Below are 14,199 nucleotides of genomic sequence, written 5' to 3' on the forward strand. Positions count from 1 at the left end.
ATCTCAGGAATTCATTCACTGCCAACACACTGACCCTGTTAATTATGAAAGAAGTTGCATGACTGGTGAGGACCATATTTCTTTGATTGCTGTTACATATAAATTCCTCAAAGTCAGCCTCTCCTGAGACAGAAAAGAGTAAGTTACCTGTCTCACCCCTATGAGTTCATGTGCTATGGTCAGGTCAACACACACTGTGAGGAGGGCTCAAAGTGGCTGATATATATCTATATCTATCTATCTATCTATATATATCTCCTGTTAGACAGAGAAATACAAATTCTCATCTGGAATTTGTATCCTAGCAATCTCAGATGACTGACCGATTTCAGGTAAGATAACCACCCACAACCCTGGCAACGTTGAAGAGCTTGTGTCAGAAGAGCTGACCCAAAATTATTGTGTCTGATGTAGCAAAGACAAAAGTTGCATGGCCCAAACCATCTGCCATCAGTTTAAAGCTGCATGGAGCTTTTATTTGATTTGCAGCTACATTTTATCTCTGTTTTCTAAATTGTTTTCATTCATCCAATTTATCTTCATTGAAAGTATGTTCAGAAGTGGTTCTTGAACTCAGAAAGTAATGAGCTGTGCTCAACTGATAAATCCAGTGTGATTGCAATGACCTTTTGAACACAATTTGGTGGGATAAGCTTTGTAATGACATGAGTCATAATAAAACTTCAGGTCCATTTGAAATAGAGGTAATACTTCATTACTGCAAAATATTTAATGGAGACCTTCCTTTCTGAGCCTTAGAAATGAATAGTTTTCACTATTTCACAAGAACTATTATTTAGACACTGGGACAAGCTGACCTCTGTTAAGTAATGACTCATGTTTTGAGGACATTAAAAAACTAGTTTTGAAACTGCAGAGAGGCAGAAGATGAGTTACAATTCTTTAAAGATCCCATGCCAAGTTTCTAGGGAAATGAACTATCTGTTCATAAGGAGGATTCTGTTTGTTGTTTAGTAAAAAAACGCAGTAAAGCCCTATAATACAAGTCACGTGGTAGAAAATAGATTGGCATAATCAAATCTGTCTAACAATTACATGAGGGCAAAAGTTTAACAGCCAACTTATAACAATGGCTGAAAGTGGGGGTCAAAGAAATGCTAGGTGTGGGTGGAGAATAGAGGGCTGCCAGCTTGCTTTTATCAGTGAGAACAATTAACTGTTTGAACAACTCAGTGTAATCTTTTTCTCTTCCAGAGGAATTTTTTATCTCCATTTGTGGGCTTCACACTGAGACGGGAAATGTTTTGAAAAAATATGCTATGATTGAGTGAGGTATTTTTGTTTTGCTAGCGACTTGTGGAATCTTGTATTGTAGAAGAGATCATATCACAGTAATTTTTGAGTCTGTGAATCTGATCAAAGTTTTTGTCAAGAGTTTAAAAATAAGAGATTAAAAGTAGTCTCCTTTTTCTTGGGTCTTGCACAAAATTTTCTCTGGTATTGTCATGTGACATAAGTTTTGCCATGAAGCTAAAATACAAAGATCAATTTGTCTAAAGAAATGGTCTGTTGGGAGTTTGGATGGCTTGCAGACATTAGATGAGAAGGCAGGAAACTTGGAATTAGATTTTGAAGCAGATGCAGAAGAAAATATAGGAAGAGTTAGGAATGCCTGAACCATGATACAGTGTGATAGATGCACTCGACCCCCTTACCCAGATTAGAGGTAGTGTGGTAGAGGCTTCAGAGGAGGTAAAGGGCTGAGCTGTCGCTGGGCCAAGAACTCCTGCAAGAAACCCACAAAGTAACAGAGTGACCCGCTCAGCATTGATGCATATGGTCTTGGAACACTGATCATGCAATTAACTCATAAATAGTGGGTGGTTTTTTCCAAGACTTATTTATCAAGAAACAAAGTTAGTTGTGGGTACAAGGAGTCTCACACATATGATCCCATTATGCAATTTGACTATAAGCCAACCACTCTATCCCATAAATATGACAGCCTAAGTGAGCCGCCTTTGAGCTTTCCCTGCTAGGTGGCATGGCTGCATGGCAGTGATCTCCCCTCGAGCTGAGACACCCCTCAGGGTTGCTCCTCAAGGCAGAGAAGCTTTTAACTAATGACAGATCTTTGGATGAGTCTAATTCGAGCTTCCTCGAAACTGCAACTGGACTGCACACCACAGAATCTCCCCTTGAGCTGGGGCACCTGTGAAGGTCTGGGATTCCTTACCTGAGACCAAGAGATCCCTCCTTCCCCAAGGCAGAAAGAGTCCTTATTCACAACAGATCCTCGGTAAGTGAGTGATAGCATGCTAAATTAATACTAATAAAATCTGTGTTGTTAATTTCTTTAGACAAACCGTTGTTGCAATCTAAGACTAAGATTGTGCGTAGCCATACCTAAGCTCCATTAGGATTTTAGAAAGCAAGTGGGTCTAGTCTGAACCTCACGACTCAACAAAGTGGAATTTCTTACTGTTTATATTTCTTCCATTGGACATAAACCATTGTCCCAGTCCGAGACTAAGACTGGACGCAGCCAGATCTAAGCTCTATCAGTTTAGTGAGCAAGGGGGTTGACTCTGAACCTTGTGACTCAGAAGGAGGGTGTCTCTTACCCTTTTGTGTCTCCAGTCTCTGTGTAAATCATTGTAACCTGATTCTAAATCAATTTTCCTTTGTATGTTTCTTATGTGTAGAAAGTAATAGAGTGAATCTTGCAATCCAACTTTGTGAAGGTGCACTTCTACAAATTCATATTAAACCTACTTTTCTAATACCTTTGATGGTGATTCTTTGAGTGACCCTAACTCACTCATCTGTGACATATGGTTTACTGTATCTCTTAAATTATGTCATAGTGTATGGGAGAGGTGTTCTGTCTGTTTATTTCCTTTTATGTAAGTCAAATCAAAGCCTAAAGGAAAGCATGTCTGGGCTTTATACTTTCTTTAATGATAAAATCTCTTGAGATATTCCTCTTAATTTTACTATTTTTCTAATGCCATAAGTACTTTTCTAGTATTGTTCATACCATATTTCCTATAATAAAATAGTTGGTAAATGAAATAGGTAACCCCAAGATTAAATTGAAAGAAATTTGAGATTTCATATTAGCTTAAAATAGTATGAAGTTTATCTGTACAATATTATATTTAGGATTGTGGCTTTTGACCACAGCAAAGGTCATTCTCCTCATTGATTCTTTAAGACCAAGCCTTAATGGTTGACTCATACCATATGTAATAAAGTCTTCAGGACCATAACAAAAGAATGATGCTTCATTGCTCAAATGAGACTGGTTGCTAGGAACTTTCTAGAACATCTTAAATATACATAATGATGTTCACAGCTGAAGATACAATAATTCTGAGCAGTTAAAAATCTGAGCAGTCAGATGCTGAAAGACAGTCAAGCATTAGATATTTCCTCTTGTCTCCAAGGCATTTTCTTCTTGGCTTAAAGGAAAAGCTCCAGCATAAATACTGAAAAAACATGAATAATGCTGGTACTGTCCCAACATGTTCATCATTGTTTTAATTTGGCAAGGTAGTCTAGGAAAGCCTGAGGTCTCTTTTTCTATAGATGGAGCACAGCCAGAATTTTCTCATGCTCCTGATCCCCTTCACTGCCTCCATTCCTCCTCCCCCAGATACATCCCAGATATGTCCCAATACCTCAGTGCATCTATAATTCTCTCTCTTTAGATGTGTCTGGTACACTTATTGTATCCCTCTCCCTGGTACACATAGTGTATCTAGTTGCTGACTGTGTCTTTAGTGTTAGATTGTGAGGAACAAGAGAAGAACTTGTGATGGTGCTTTTCTTGTGGCACATTTGAACTCCCATTGTTTCTTCCAAATACAGTGGAACAGAGCTGCCTAATATTCTAAAAGTTAGGGAATCTTCTTCCAGTGCTTATTTTCTGGAGTGTCAGGAAGCTAATTTCAGATCTCTTCTCATGGCATCTGATGTTGCTGCACACTGTAGTAGCTGTATAGCAATATGGGAGGACATGCAGAAAGTAAGAAAACAAGAGATAACATTCACTTCCATCAATATGCATTTATGTGGCATAAACAATGGTAAATTCTGTGGCCTTTGTAGCAATGAAATAAAATAACTTTTAAATGGTGCAGGCTTTGCTTTTGTATAGTTGAATTTAATGCATTTGTATCTCCAGGTATCCAAATCTCTCTGAGAATCCTAGAAAGTTAGTTAGTCTCTCTAGTGATGACCTAACAACTTTTCATTATTCATATTCGTATTTGTATACGTATTCATATAAAGTGATTCCATGAGCAGAGGAATTAACGTGTCCTGCTTTCCTCCAGGTTTCTGTCCCTTTCCCTCTCCAGCTCTCCTCGTGTCCCTGGGACCCTACCCCCAGGGCGATGCTAGCACCTTCCCATGGTCCTAGACCTTCTCACCACCCCCAAGACCTTCAGTTCCTCCCAGAGCAGCTTCAGCTTCTTCCCCTCATTCCACTGCATCCTCCTCTAACTCCTTCACTTTCTTCTTGTGCCCCTTTCTGATTTGCCTATGGCTAGTTTGAAAGTGCTGCACAAGTAGGCAGTACCCACGTACATAACTGATTGGCTAGCATTTTTTTCAGTGCTGTTAGTTTTAGGAAAAAGTGTAAGAACTTGAGAGAACTATGACCCTCTTAAACCTTGAATGAAATTGGCATATAGTTTTAAAATATGGTTAGAAGAGGACATTAAGGGGGTACTGAAGCAAACATGCTCTATGAAGTGGAGGTTTTCAAAAGCGCAAGGGAATTTAGGCACATTCTTTGTGGGGAACTATGCATAAAAAGTCCAGATTTTTATCAGATTGAAATGTTGGCTAGGGGCATTATTTTACTTTGTATTTAAACAAGTTTATTCCAGTGAAAGCAAGTGGCATGGCTGCTGTTGTGGCAATAAGTCTTACCAGTACAATTTCTTTTATTCAGAAACAATAGTGAGCCAGGCAATCTTTTATATTTTGCCATATAGATTTTCTACAGTAGGAGAGCCTGCCAGTATCTCTACACTAGCAAACCTTATCTGGTGCATGGTGCTCCTAAATGTTTTCAATATTTCTAGACCATTCCCTGTCCCTGTTTTCAGTATCATCCTAGGCTTCTGTGAAAGCATCAAAGACCAATTGCTGTAGCATCTAAGTTTCATTTCAAGATCAAACATTTCAATGAGGTAAGTCTTGTATCATATGTAATGATGAGTTTTCAGCAGCAGCAGCTCTCAAATGGGTGTGGGGGATTTACAGAGAACAAATTTCTGTGGCACCTGCTGGGGCTGGAGCAAGGGAGGTGGCCAGGAAAATACCTGAACTTCATTCCTTGCACCTGCACGTTCACTGCCTTGAAAAATGGCTTCAGTATCCCAGTGTCATATGGGGATTCCAGGAGAGATGCTCATTAGCATCTGTCTAGTAAGGTTAAGCTCTTATTGTACAGCTATTGTTATAAGAAAAAGCAGTAATTTTTTTAATATATTCCATGTAAAATTTAGGTTTTCATTTAGATTACATATCAGCATGCACTCTACACTAAAAGGTACCTTAGACTTTTCACAGAATTTTTGCAGTGTCATTAATATACAGTTAAACTGATGGCACAAGTGAACATTTGGTGTTGTCCTTAAGCCCCAGATGTGGCAGTTGCGTGGAACCTCCTTGCTTGTAGGGAGAGGCCTTGAAGTGCCAAAGGCTGAAAGCCCTTGGACCAGAAAGCAAGCATAAACATTCCTTTTTATTATTGTTTTATATCATAATTTTTTTAAGCCATTCTTCTTGTGACTAGGAAGCCCCAGATAGACTTTTACTTTGGAACCTGTTGATAAGCAATAGTTGTGTTTATTCACTCTGCTTGCTGATGTGTTTGAATGCTGTGCAGTGGGTGTCTGCCATGGTGCCATTCATCAAAAGCCCCCCAGTCAGACCAACCAGTTAAGCTCCCTTGATACAAGAGATACAAGTCCAGCCCAGCCCAGCACTCTTCATTTGTTTTGCATAGTACCTCTTCCCTGGGGACTAAATGAGTGGCTATCAAGTCTAATGGGACACTGCAACAGCTATTAGGTTGCAAGCCAATATCTGATACTGGAGCAGCAATAGATTATTTACTGTCTGTTTGTTTCACACTATATTTGTGCTAGTGTCTTCACATTGATCTTAGCATGCAGTTACAAAATGCATTAGCAAAGGCCTCGTTGTTAAACATCCATTACAGAGCAATGAAGCATTTCACCAATTAATGCAAACCTTGGTCAGAGCATGTCTTTGGAAAGAGCCTTGAGCAGCCCGAGACAAATTCCTTCCTGCAGGAAGGGGTCTGTGCAGCAAAGGCTGGGCAGGTTTGTATTAGCTGGAGAACGAGAGCTCAGAGTGTACCACCACCCTTTTACAGCATTTGCATTGCGCCTCCTTGAGCTGCATTTGTCAACATGTGTGAACTTTTTATATTTCTGCTCTGGTGCAGAAAAATACATCTCAATTCTGAACACACAATCATCTGAACTTGCCAGAAATTTTGATCAGGAAATTATTACCTCCTCTGTATTCCACTAACAACAGCATGAGACTTAATAGTTCAGAAGAACAATTCTTCTAAAAGCCCTTTTGTCCACAAACATCTTCAGACTGTTCCGTTTAAAGCTCTTCAAAATTTTCAGTCTCTGGATACTGTTAATTTGTTTTCAACAAATCCAGCCCTAGCTCCCATGTCCAGGGTTTTATACACCAGAATAATTTGTCTCTGTCTGTTGAAGTAGTATGGACAGAAGGATTTTGTCTCTAATAGAATTAAGCTCAGGACCAGAAGTTATTTTTTTAAAGATTTGTAAAATTCATTATTGCATTTTATTGCAATTTCTTAAATAACTTTTAGCTATACCACCTGACTAACTAAATCTTATGGGCTGCTACCCAGACTGAGAGACATCTTAGTCCAGGTAGATAGCACAATATATTTGGTTTTGATGTCTATTATCTGCATTACAGCTAAATGTTATTTATTATGTGTCATAATAGTAGGATTTCTGCTGTCCCCTAGTGGTTAGTTCATTTTCTGAGTGCAGTATGGCCATTACCATTTCTGTCATCCTACTAGAAATTGCAAACTGGCTTGCAGTTTGATTTACACCAGAGAACGTGTACAAACTTAAACTCACTTAAAATATTTTCCAGCATAAAAGCTGCCGACCTAATAAAAAGACTTATAAAGTAACCAGCAACTGTATCTGTGTAGCTTTAACTTTCCAGGAATGTGTGGGAGACTGTGGTGCCCTTTCACACAAGCCTACAGTGAAAGATAAAAGCAATGAAACCTGGAAGCAACTAGAGGAAGCAGATTTAGTTTTTACTGAAGCAATTAGTGATGTTTTGACACTGTGCTGAATTTTCTTAACCTGTTGATAGAGTGAGATACACCAGACAATGCTTTGAGAGGGCAGGAGTGGCAGAGTGACTCCCTTTCCTCTGCATCCTTATGCCAAACTGAGCTTGTGCACCCAGGCACCTGCTGGTTTAAAGCCGTTTTTGCACCAACAGAGCTGAACAGATGGCAGTATTGCCTGATGTGCAGCATGAAGATTGCAATAACTTCACGAGATGAGATTAAAAGCAGCTTTATGAGCAATGGCTGTTGAAATGCAGTTCATGCATTAAAACTCATTTCAAACTGCTTGTGTAGAATGACCAAGTCTTTCTATAAGATTCTATAGAGTGAATCCAGGAGGAGCATAGGGTGGCCCTCCTTTCTCACCATGTTTTATCTTCATCAGTTAATTATAGGAATACAGAATACTTCACTGCTTAAAGACCTTTTGTTATTTCTAACCTGCACAAATACGCTTTGAGGGTCCTCAAGCAAGAGCAGGGGTTCTGGCCTCCACAAAGTGTCCATAATGCTCTGCTACACTTCCTCCAGTCAGGGAATAGTTTATACAACTTGAAATATGCTTGGCTGGGGCTTCAGCTGATGTGAGGAGTAGCCTGTTAGGGCAGCTTTTTGTATTAAGCTTACAGAGCAAAAGCTTGGAGCCAGCAGTGTGGGTCTCTCATGTATCCTGCTCTGAGAAGCTTCAAGTATAGTCAAGTCTTGCCAAACCTCAACATTTCAATGCAACCCTGACAATATTTGGCATTATTCACAAAGCCTTCCCCTCCTGGCATCACACTGTGTTTGCCTGCTGGCCAGCACAGGAGAGCACTGGTGACCACACTTGTGGAGCATGGGGATTCAAGTTAGGGGTGGCTCCACCTTCATGAGGACTGGCCTGTGCCGAGGAAGACCGACCGGATTTGGAGTCCCCTGGGAGTGCACCTCCTTCCAGGCAGTGAAAGGACCTGTTAGATCAGACTCAGCACTGGACTTATGCTGGTCCCACACTTTGGCATGGTGGCTCTACACCAGGTATGTTAGCCTGTGTCCAAAACTTGGAACAAGAGGAGGAGGGTGTGCTTACTTTCCTCCTTAACCAGTTTGATTAGAGTAAGCTGGTTTTTGGGGAATGAGAATGCATAGGTGGAAATGCAGAAAGGTGTTTTGTGTGCAAAAGCGTGTGAATCTGGCTGGCAGCACAACAGAGGGAGCCAACAAAGCAAAGATGGAAAATGGAAACAGTATTTGCTTGGAGCTGGAGCACATGGCATATGAGGAGAAGGTGAGACATTCAGATCTGTTCAGCCTGAAGAAGAGCAGGCAAAGAGGACACCTTTTCCCTCTCTTCAGTTACCCAATAGGACAATGTCCTGGTTTCAGGTGGCATAGAGTTAATTTTCTTCTTAGTAGCTGGTGCAGTGCTGTGTTTTGGATTTGGTGTGAGAACAATGTTGACAGCACACTGATGGTTTCAGTTGTTGCTGGGTGATGTTTATACCCAATCAGGGACTTTTCAGTTCCTTGGGCCCTGCCAGCCAGAGGGCTGGAGGGGCATGGGGAACTGGGAGGGGACACAGCCAGCACAGGTGACCTGAACTAGCCCAGGAGCTATTCCATACCATATGACTTCATGCTGAGTGTATAAACTGGGGGAAGAAGAAGGAAGAGAGGGACATCCAGCATTTGGCATTATGGCGTTTGTCTTCCCAAGTAACCATTACGTGTGATGGAGCCCGGCTTTCCTGGGGATGGCTGAGCACCTGCCTGCCCATGGGAAGTGGTGAGTGAACTCCTTGTTTTGCTTTGCTTGCATGTGTGGCTTTTGATTTACCTATTAAATTGTTCTTATCTTAACTCTCAAGTTTTACACTTCTTTCCAATTCTCATCCCCATCCCTCTGGGTGAGGGGGACTGAGCAAGTGGTGGTGTGGTGCTGGGTTGCCGGCCGGCGTTAAACCACAACAGATACTATGGAGAAGACAGAAATTTTTGCTGAAGGTGCGCAGTGACAGGACAAGAGTCAACAGACACAAGTTATGCACAAGATATTCTTATTAGGTATATTGAAAATATTTTCACTGAAAGGGTGGCCAAGTGCAGAACAAGTTTTAGTTATGCACAAAAGAGGTTTTAGTCTCCGTCCTTGGAGATATTCAAAACTTAACAAGGCCTTGCACAGCTTGATCTGTTTGGACATGCTTTGAGCAGGGTTTGGACTAGTTGACTTTTAGCAGTCCCCTCCAACAAAAATTTTTGTGTTTCCATTATATTTTCCTGTAATCTAGCTAGTCAGTATTTCTGGGTCGGGCTTTGAGTCTGTATCTGCAAAACATGACAGAAGGAGCTAATAAGCAGGATGCTGTCAAAACACAGAAAAGATTAATAATTAAAAATACAGATTTTTTGAAAGGGCTGGGCTGGCCCTAGTTTCATTTAGATGCACAGGTACTCAGATTACACTAGGGTTAGGGGAGTAGCGGTGATAGTGCAGTTGGATTTCTTGAACAGAATATTTTTTATAGCTTGCAAACAGGTGCATCACACGCATATTGTATTTTCTTGCATGTAAATCTGCAGCTCATCAAACTGTTTCCACTATCAGTGGAAAAGTCTTAGTCGGAATTTTCAAAGGGACTTAGTTATATTCAAGTTGAATGGAAGTTGCACCTCGCTTTCTATGAAGCTTCACTGAAAACAGGGCCAGTTTTGCAAAGTGGTTTTAGTCTAAAGGATAGTACCTAGCATGAAAAAGATGTCTCGAGATCTCCCACACCATTGGAAGTCCTGTTTATTTTAATGGAACTCCTATTTGTTTGTTAGACCAATACGTAAATTGGGGTAAATTGGCATAAAATGTCTAGTCAGGAGGGGAGAAGTGGGCGCTGTAATTTGGGCAGGCACAGTGTCTTTCCAGTACCTCTACATTATCTGGGTGCAGAGGGTCCTGAGAAGTTTCTGCAGGTGTAGTTGTTCCTTTAGTGTTGTGCATTGCAGTACTGGAGCTGTAATGCTTGCATATGAATGTTACACATTCCCATTTTTGCAGTAGGTTCTTTGATAGCCACACTAGATAAGTTTTTTTTTTATTACTTCTTAGTACCAAAAATTAACTTTGTGCAGGGTGGCTGTAATGTTTTCCATCTACTAGCCACATCAATAATAAACAACAAATTCATTTGTTCTTTAATTTTTCCATAACGGCACAGAAAAAAAACCCCAAGCTTTGCTTATTTACCCACTGCTCTGTTGTTGATACAGAGCCAAATGCAGTCCTTACTTTTAAGTCAATGGAGCGACTACAGAGATGAATTTAAGCATATTGAAGAAATTACACAAAACAACCTCTTATTTTGTTTGCATATCCACACATGGTGCAAGGAGTAACAGAACAGAATAACAGATTCTCCTGTATTCTTTTTTTTTCAGTAAGTCTTCAGCCAAGCAGTGAAACTATTTTTTTACAACACTAAAACCCAATGCAACTAATATATTCATAATGGATTTTTATGATCTGCTCTTGTATCCCCAATGGCTCATTTGCAGATCTTAATGCAATTTTCTAAGAGCTGAAAAATGTAATTCAAAGCAGCTTCCTGGTCTAAAATCCCATTGATTCACTAATTCACTGTTTATAGCTTCTTGTTGCAGACAAGGCAGTTATTTGCAGGCAAGACCTTTCTTGGTAAGTAAAATATGAACCAGCTAAAGACCCCAATTCTTTAGCTGAAATCACCAGGGAATTGTTTAACCACAACTGCACAGGCCTCAAGTATATGTTAAAACTGAAGTTCATGCTTAAATATTCTCCCAAAGTAAAGAGGCTTTTCTTAACTAGTGCCAAAAACAGTGGAGAAGGTATTGTCTACCAAGAAACAGAAGAAGATAAATTACAAGGCACCTAAATCAAAACATGTTTAACTGTTCAGTGCAGTTTTCTGATTAAGGGAACAGGAGCCAAGAATCTCTGTTACACGTATAAAACAAACGCCAGCAAAAAATGTAACAAATATTAAAAAGAAGTGACCATGAGAACATCAGACCACCTGTTTATCTCCTCCAATAATGCTCAGCCATGAGGCACTAAACATCCATGAACTTTCCAGCAGATTTCCCTAATCTTTACTTTTAGCCTTTGTTACAACTGTTGCTTGATTTAAAATGTAATACAAAACCAGCTTCTCTCCTGAAAACCAGCCTGTAGTAGGTGTCTAGGACAGTTTTTGGAGAGATGTGTGGTTTAGTACCCTGAGACAAAAGTGAGAACAGGAGCTGAATCTTCTGCAGCCTGTAACTCATCTGAGCAGTAACCATTTGGCACTGAAAGTTCCTGGTCCCAGGAGCTTTGTCGGAGGCACAGGAGTGGCCCATAGCATGGTGTAGGCTATGAATGATAGTATCATAGTATCAGAATGGTTTGGGTTGGAAGGGACCTTAAAGATCATCTAATTCCAACCCTCCTGCCATGGGCAGGGACACCTTCCACTAGACCAGGCTGCTCAAAGCTCCATCCAAGCTGGTCTTGAACACTTCCATGGATCAGGCATCCACAGCTACTCTGGTGAGGAGTCAGCATGGGCAAGGTTTTGAGATGCACACTCTTTTGGTTGGTGTCACCGTTTCAGGCTATTTTCAGCGGCTCCCTGCCCAGCATGCTGTCTGTTGTGCTGTTCAGTCAGAAGCTGTCAGTTCCACAGGCATTTATTTGGGAACTGAACTGGAAACTGAGGATTTCTCTGCAGAGGTGAGTGTTTATAGCTTTGGTGCTGTGGCAGCAAGTGTCCCACTCCCATTATGGATCTGAGCTTAAATGTGATGTTTAGAATAATACATGAGGGTCTGATTTTGGAGAAGAAAAGCACAGAACAAACCTCCTGAGGTTTATTCCCTTAAATCTCCCTTTGTGGTGGAGATCAGAAAAGATTGCCTCCACATGGGTGCAGGAGGTCTTTTCTACCCCAAGCAGGCACCTCTGCGGGCTGATGTCACAGGACATCTCTTCAGGGTAGTTCAGCAGTGCGGGCCCTTCAGCATGCTCTCTTGCATTTCAGGAATCCTATCAAACCAGTGGTTATTTTAATTATAAATGATGGAAACCAGGAACTTAACAGGGAAAGGCAGGTGATCCTCTGAGGCTGGTCCCTGAGAAGCTGCAAAAGGCTTGAGAATAGCACCATCTCCTGGAAACGCCTCATATAGCTTCGCTTTTCTGTGTTGCCTGAATGCACTTTTTTTCCTAAAACTACCGTCATTCAAACCAATAGTTTGGTTAACGTGTGCCCTACTGCTACCGAGCAGTAGGTTGGCTAAGGTATTCCCATGCTTCGGCGATAACTGAACACCACCCACACATGCTGCTCCCAGTGTACCCCATGTTAACGGTGCAACGAATGTGACACGTGAGGGCAGCTCTGTCAGCTACAGCGGTGAGGACACACCTCATTTGCCACAGGGACATGCCAGGGTGCCTCAGAAGAATAACGGAAACCCTTTGGGATAGTAACCTCCAATCCAACATAAAGTAACCTTTTACATTTTCTCTAAAGCCTTTAACTGAAACCTGATTTTACTCCAAGTGGGAAAGGGGAAGGGGAAGGGAAGGGAAGGGAAGGGAAAAGAGAGAAAAACTAAAGTGTAGTGCATTTGTGTGGTAAGGTTTTGGTAGCAGGGGGCTGCAGGGGTGGCTTCTGTGAGATGACACTAGAAACTTCCCCCATGTCCAACAGAGCCAATGTCAGCCGGCTCCAAGATGGACCCGCTGCCGGCCAAGGCTGAACCAATCAGTGACGGTAGTAGCACCTGTGAGAACATATTTAAAAGATTAAAAAAATGCTGTGCAACAGCAGCTGGAAGAGAGGAGTGAGAATATGTGAGGGAGACAACTCTGCAGACCCCCAGGGCAGTGCAGAAGGAGGGCAGGAGGTGCTCCAGGCACCAGAGCAGAGATTCCCCTACAGCCTATGGTGAAGACCATGGTGAGGCAGGCTGTGCCCTGCAGCCCATGGAGGTCCACGGTGGAGCAGATATCCACCTGCAGCCTGTGGAGGACCTCATGCCAGTGCAGGTGGATGTGCCCAAAGGAGGTTGTGACCCCATGAGAAGCCCACACTGGACTAGGCTCCTGGTGCGACTTGTGGATCCATGGACAGGAACCCATACTAGAGCATGTCTTCTGTTAGGACCTGTGGCCCAACAGGGCACCCATACTGGAGCAGTCCTTTCCTGAAGGATCCCATTGGAAAGGATCCATGCTGGAGCAGTTAATGAAGAGTGGTAGCCTGTGGGTGGGACCCATGTTGGAGAAGTTCATGGAGGACTGTGTCCGATGGGTGGGACACCACACTGGAGCAGGGTAAGAATATGAGGAGGAAGGAGTGGCAAAGAAAATGCATGATGGACTGATCACAACCCCCATTCTCCATCCCCCTGCACCATTCAGGGGGAGGAGGTAGAGAAATTGGGAGTGAAGCTAAGCCTGGGAAGGAGGGAGGGGTGAAGGGGGAAGGTGTTTTAAGTTTTGTTTTTATTTCTCATTATCCTACTCTGATTTGATTGGTAATAAATTAGATTAATTTCCCAAAGACAACCCTTTTTTGCCTGTGATGATAGCTGGTGAGTGATGTCCCTGTCCTTACCTCTGCCCATGAGTCCTTCACTGTATTTTCTCCCCCTGTCCAGCTGAGGCTGGGGAGTGATAGAGCGGCTTGGTGGGCACCTGGTGGCTAGCCAGGGTCAAAGCACCTCATTAACAGCGGATGTCACCCCACAGAGGTCTTCCAGGATTGTCCCAGTATAGCAGAATACTTACCATTCCCTTATTCCTTCCTTTCACGTGCTGATCATGTCAC

The 14,199-nt window shown here is 41.9% G+C and overlaps 1 protein-coding gene across 1 annotated transcript in view; it reads left to right on the forward strand.

Moving 5' to 3' along the window:
* GCNT4 (glucosaminyl (N-acetyl) transferase 4) overlaps positions 1-13,398 on the forward strand; it is a 68,353-nt gene extending 54,955 nt beyond the window's left edge. Inside the window, exon 4 of the transcript XR_008730155.1 lies at positions 13,372-13,398. The gene's annotated coding sequence lies outside the window, so the exon portion shown is untranslated. The remainder of the gene's footprint in view (positions 1-13,371) is intronic.
* Positions 13,399-14,199: the final 801 nt, after the last annotated feature.

Source organism: Falco cherrug, chromosome Z (assembly GCF_023634085.1).
Source record: "Falco cherrug isolate bFalChe1 chromosome Z, bFalChe1.pri, whole genome shotgun sequence".
Classification (NCBI taxonomy): Eukaryota; Metazoa; Chordata; class Aves; order Falconiformes; family Falconidae; genus Falco; species Falco cherrug.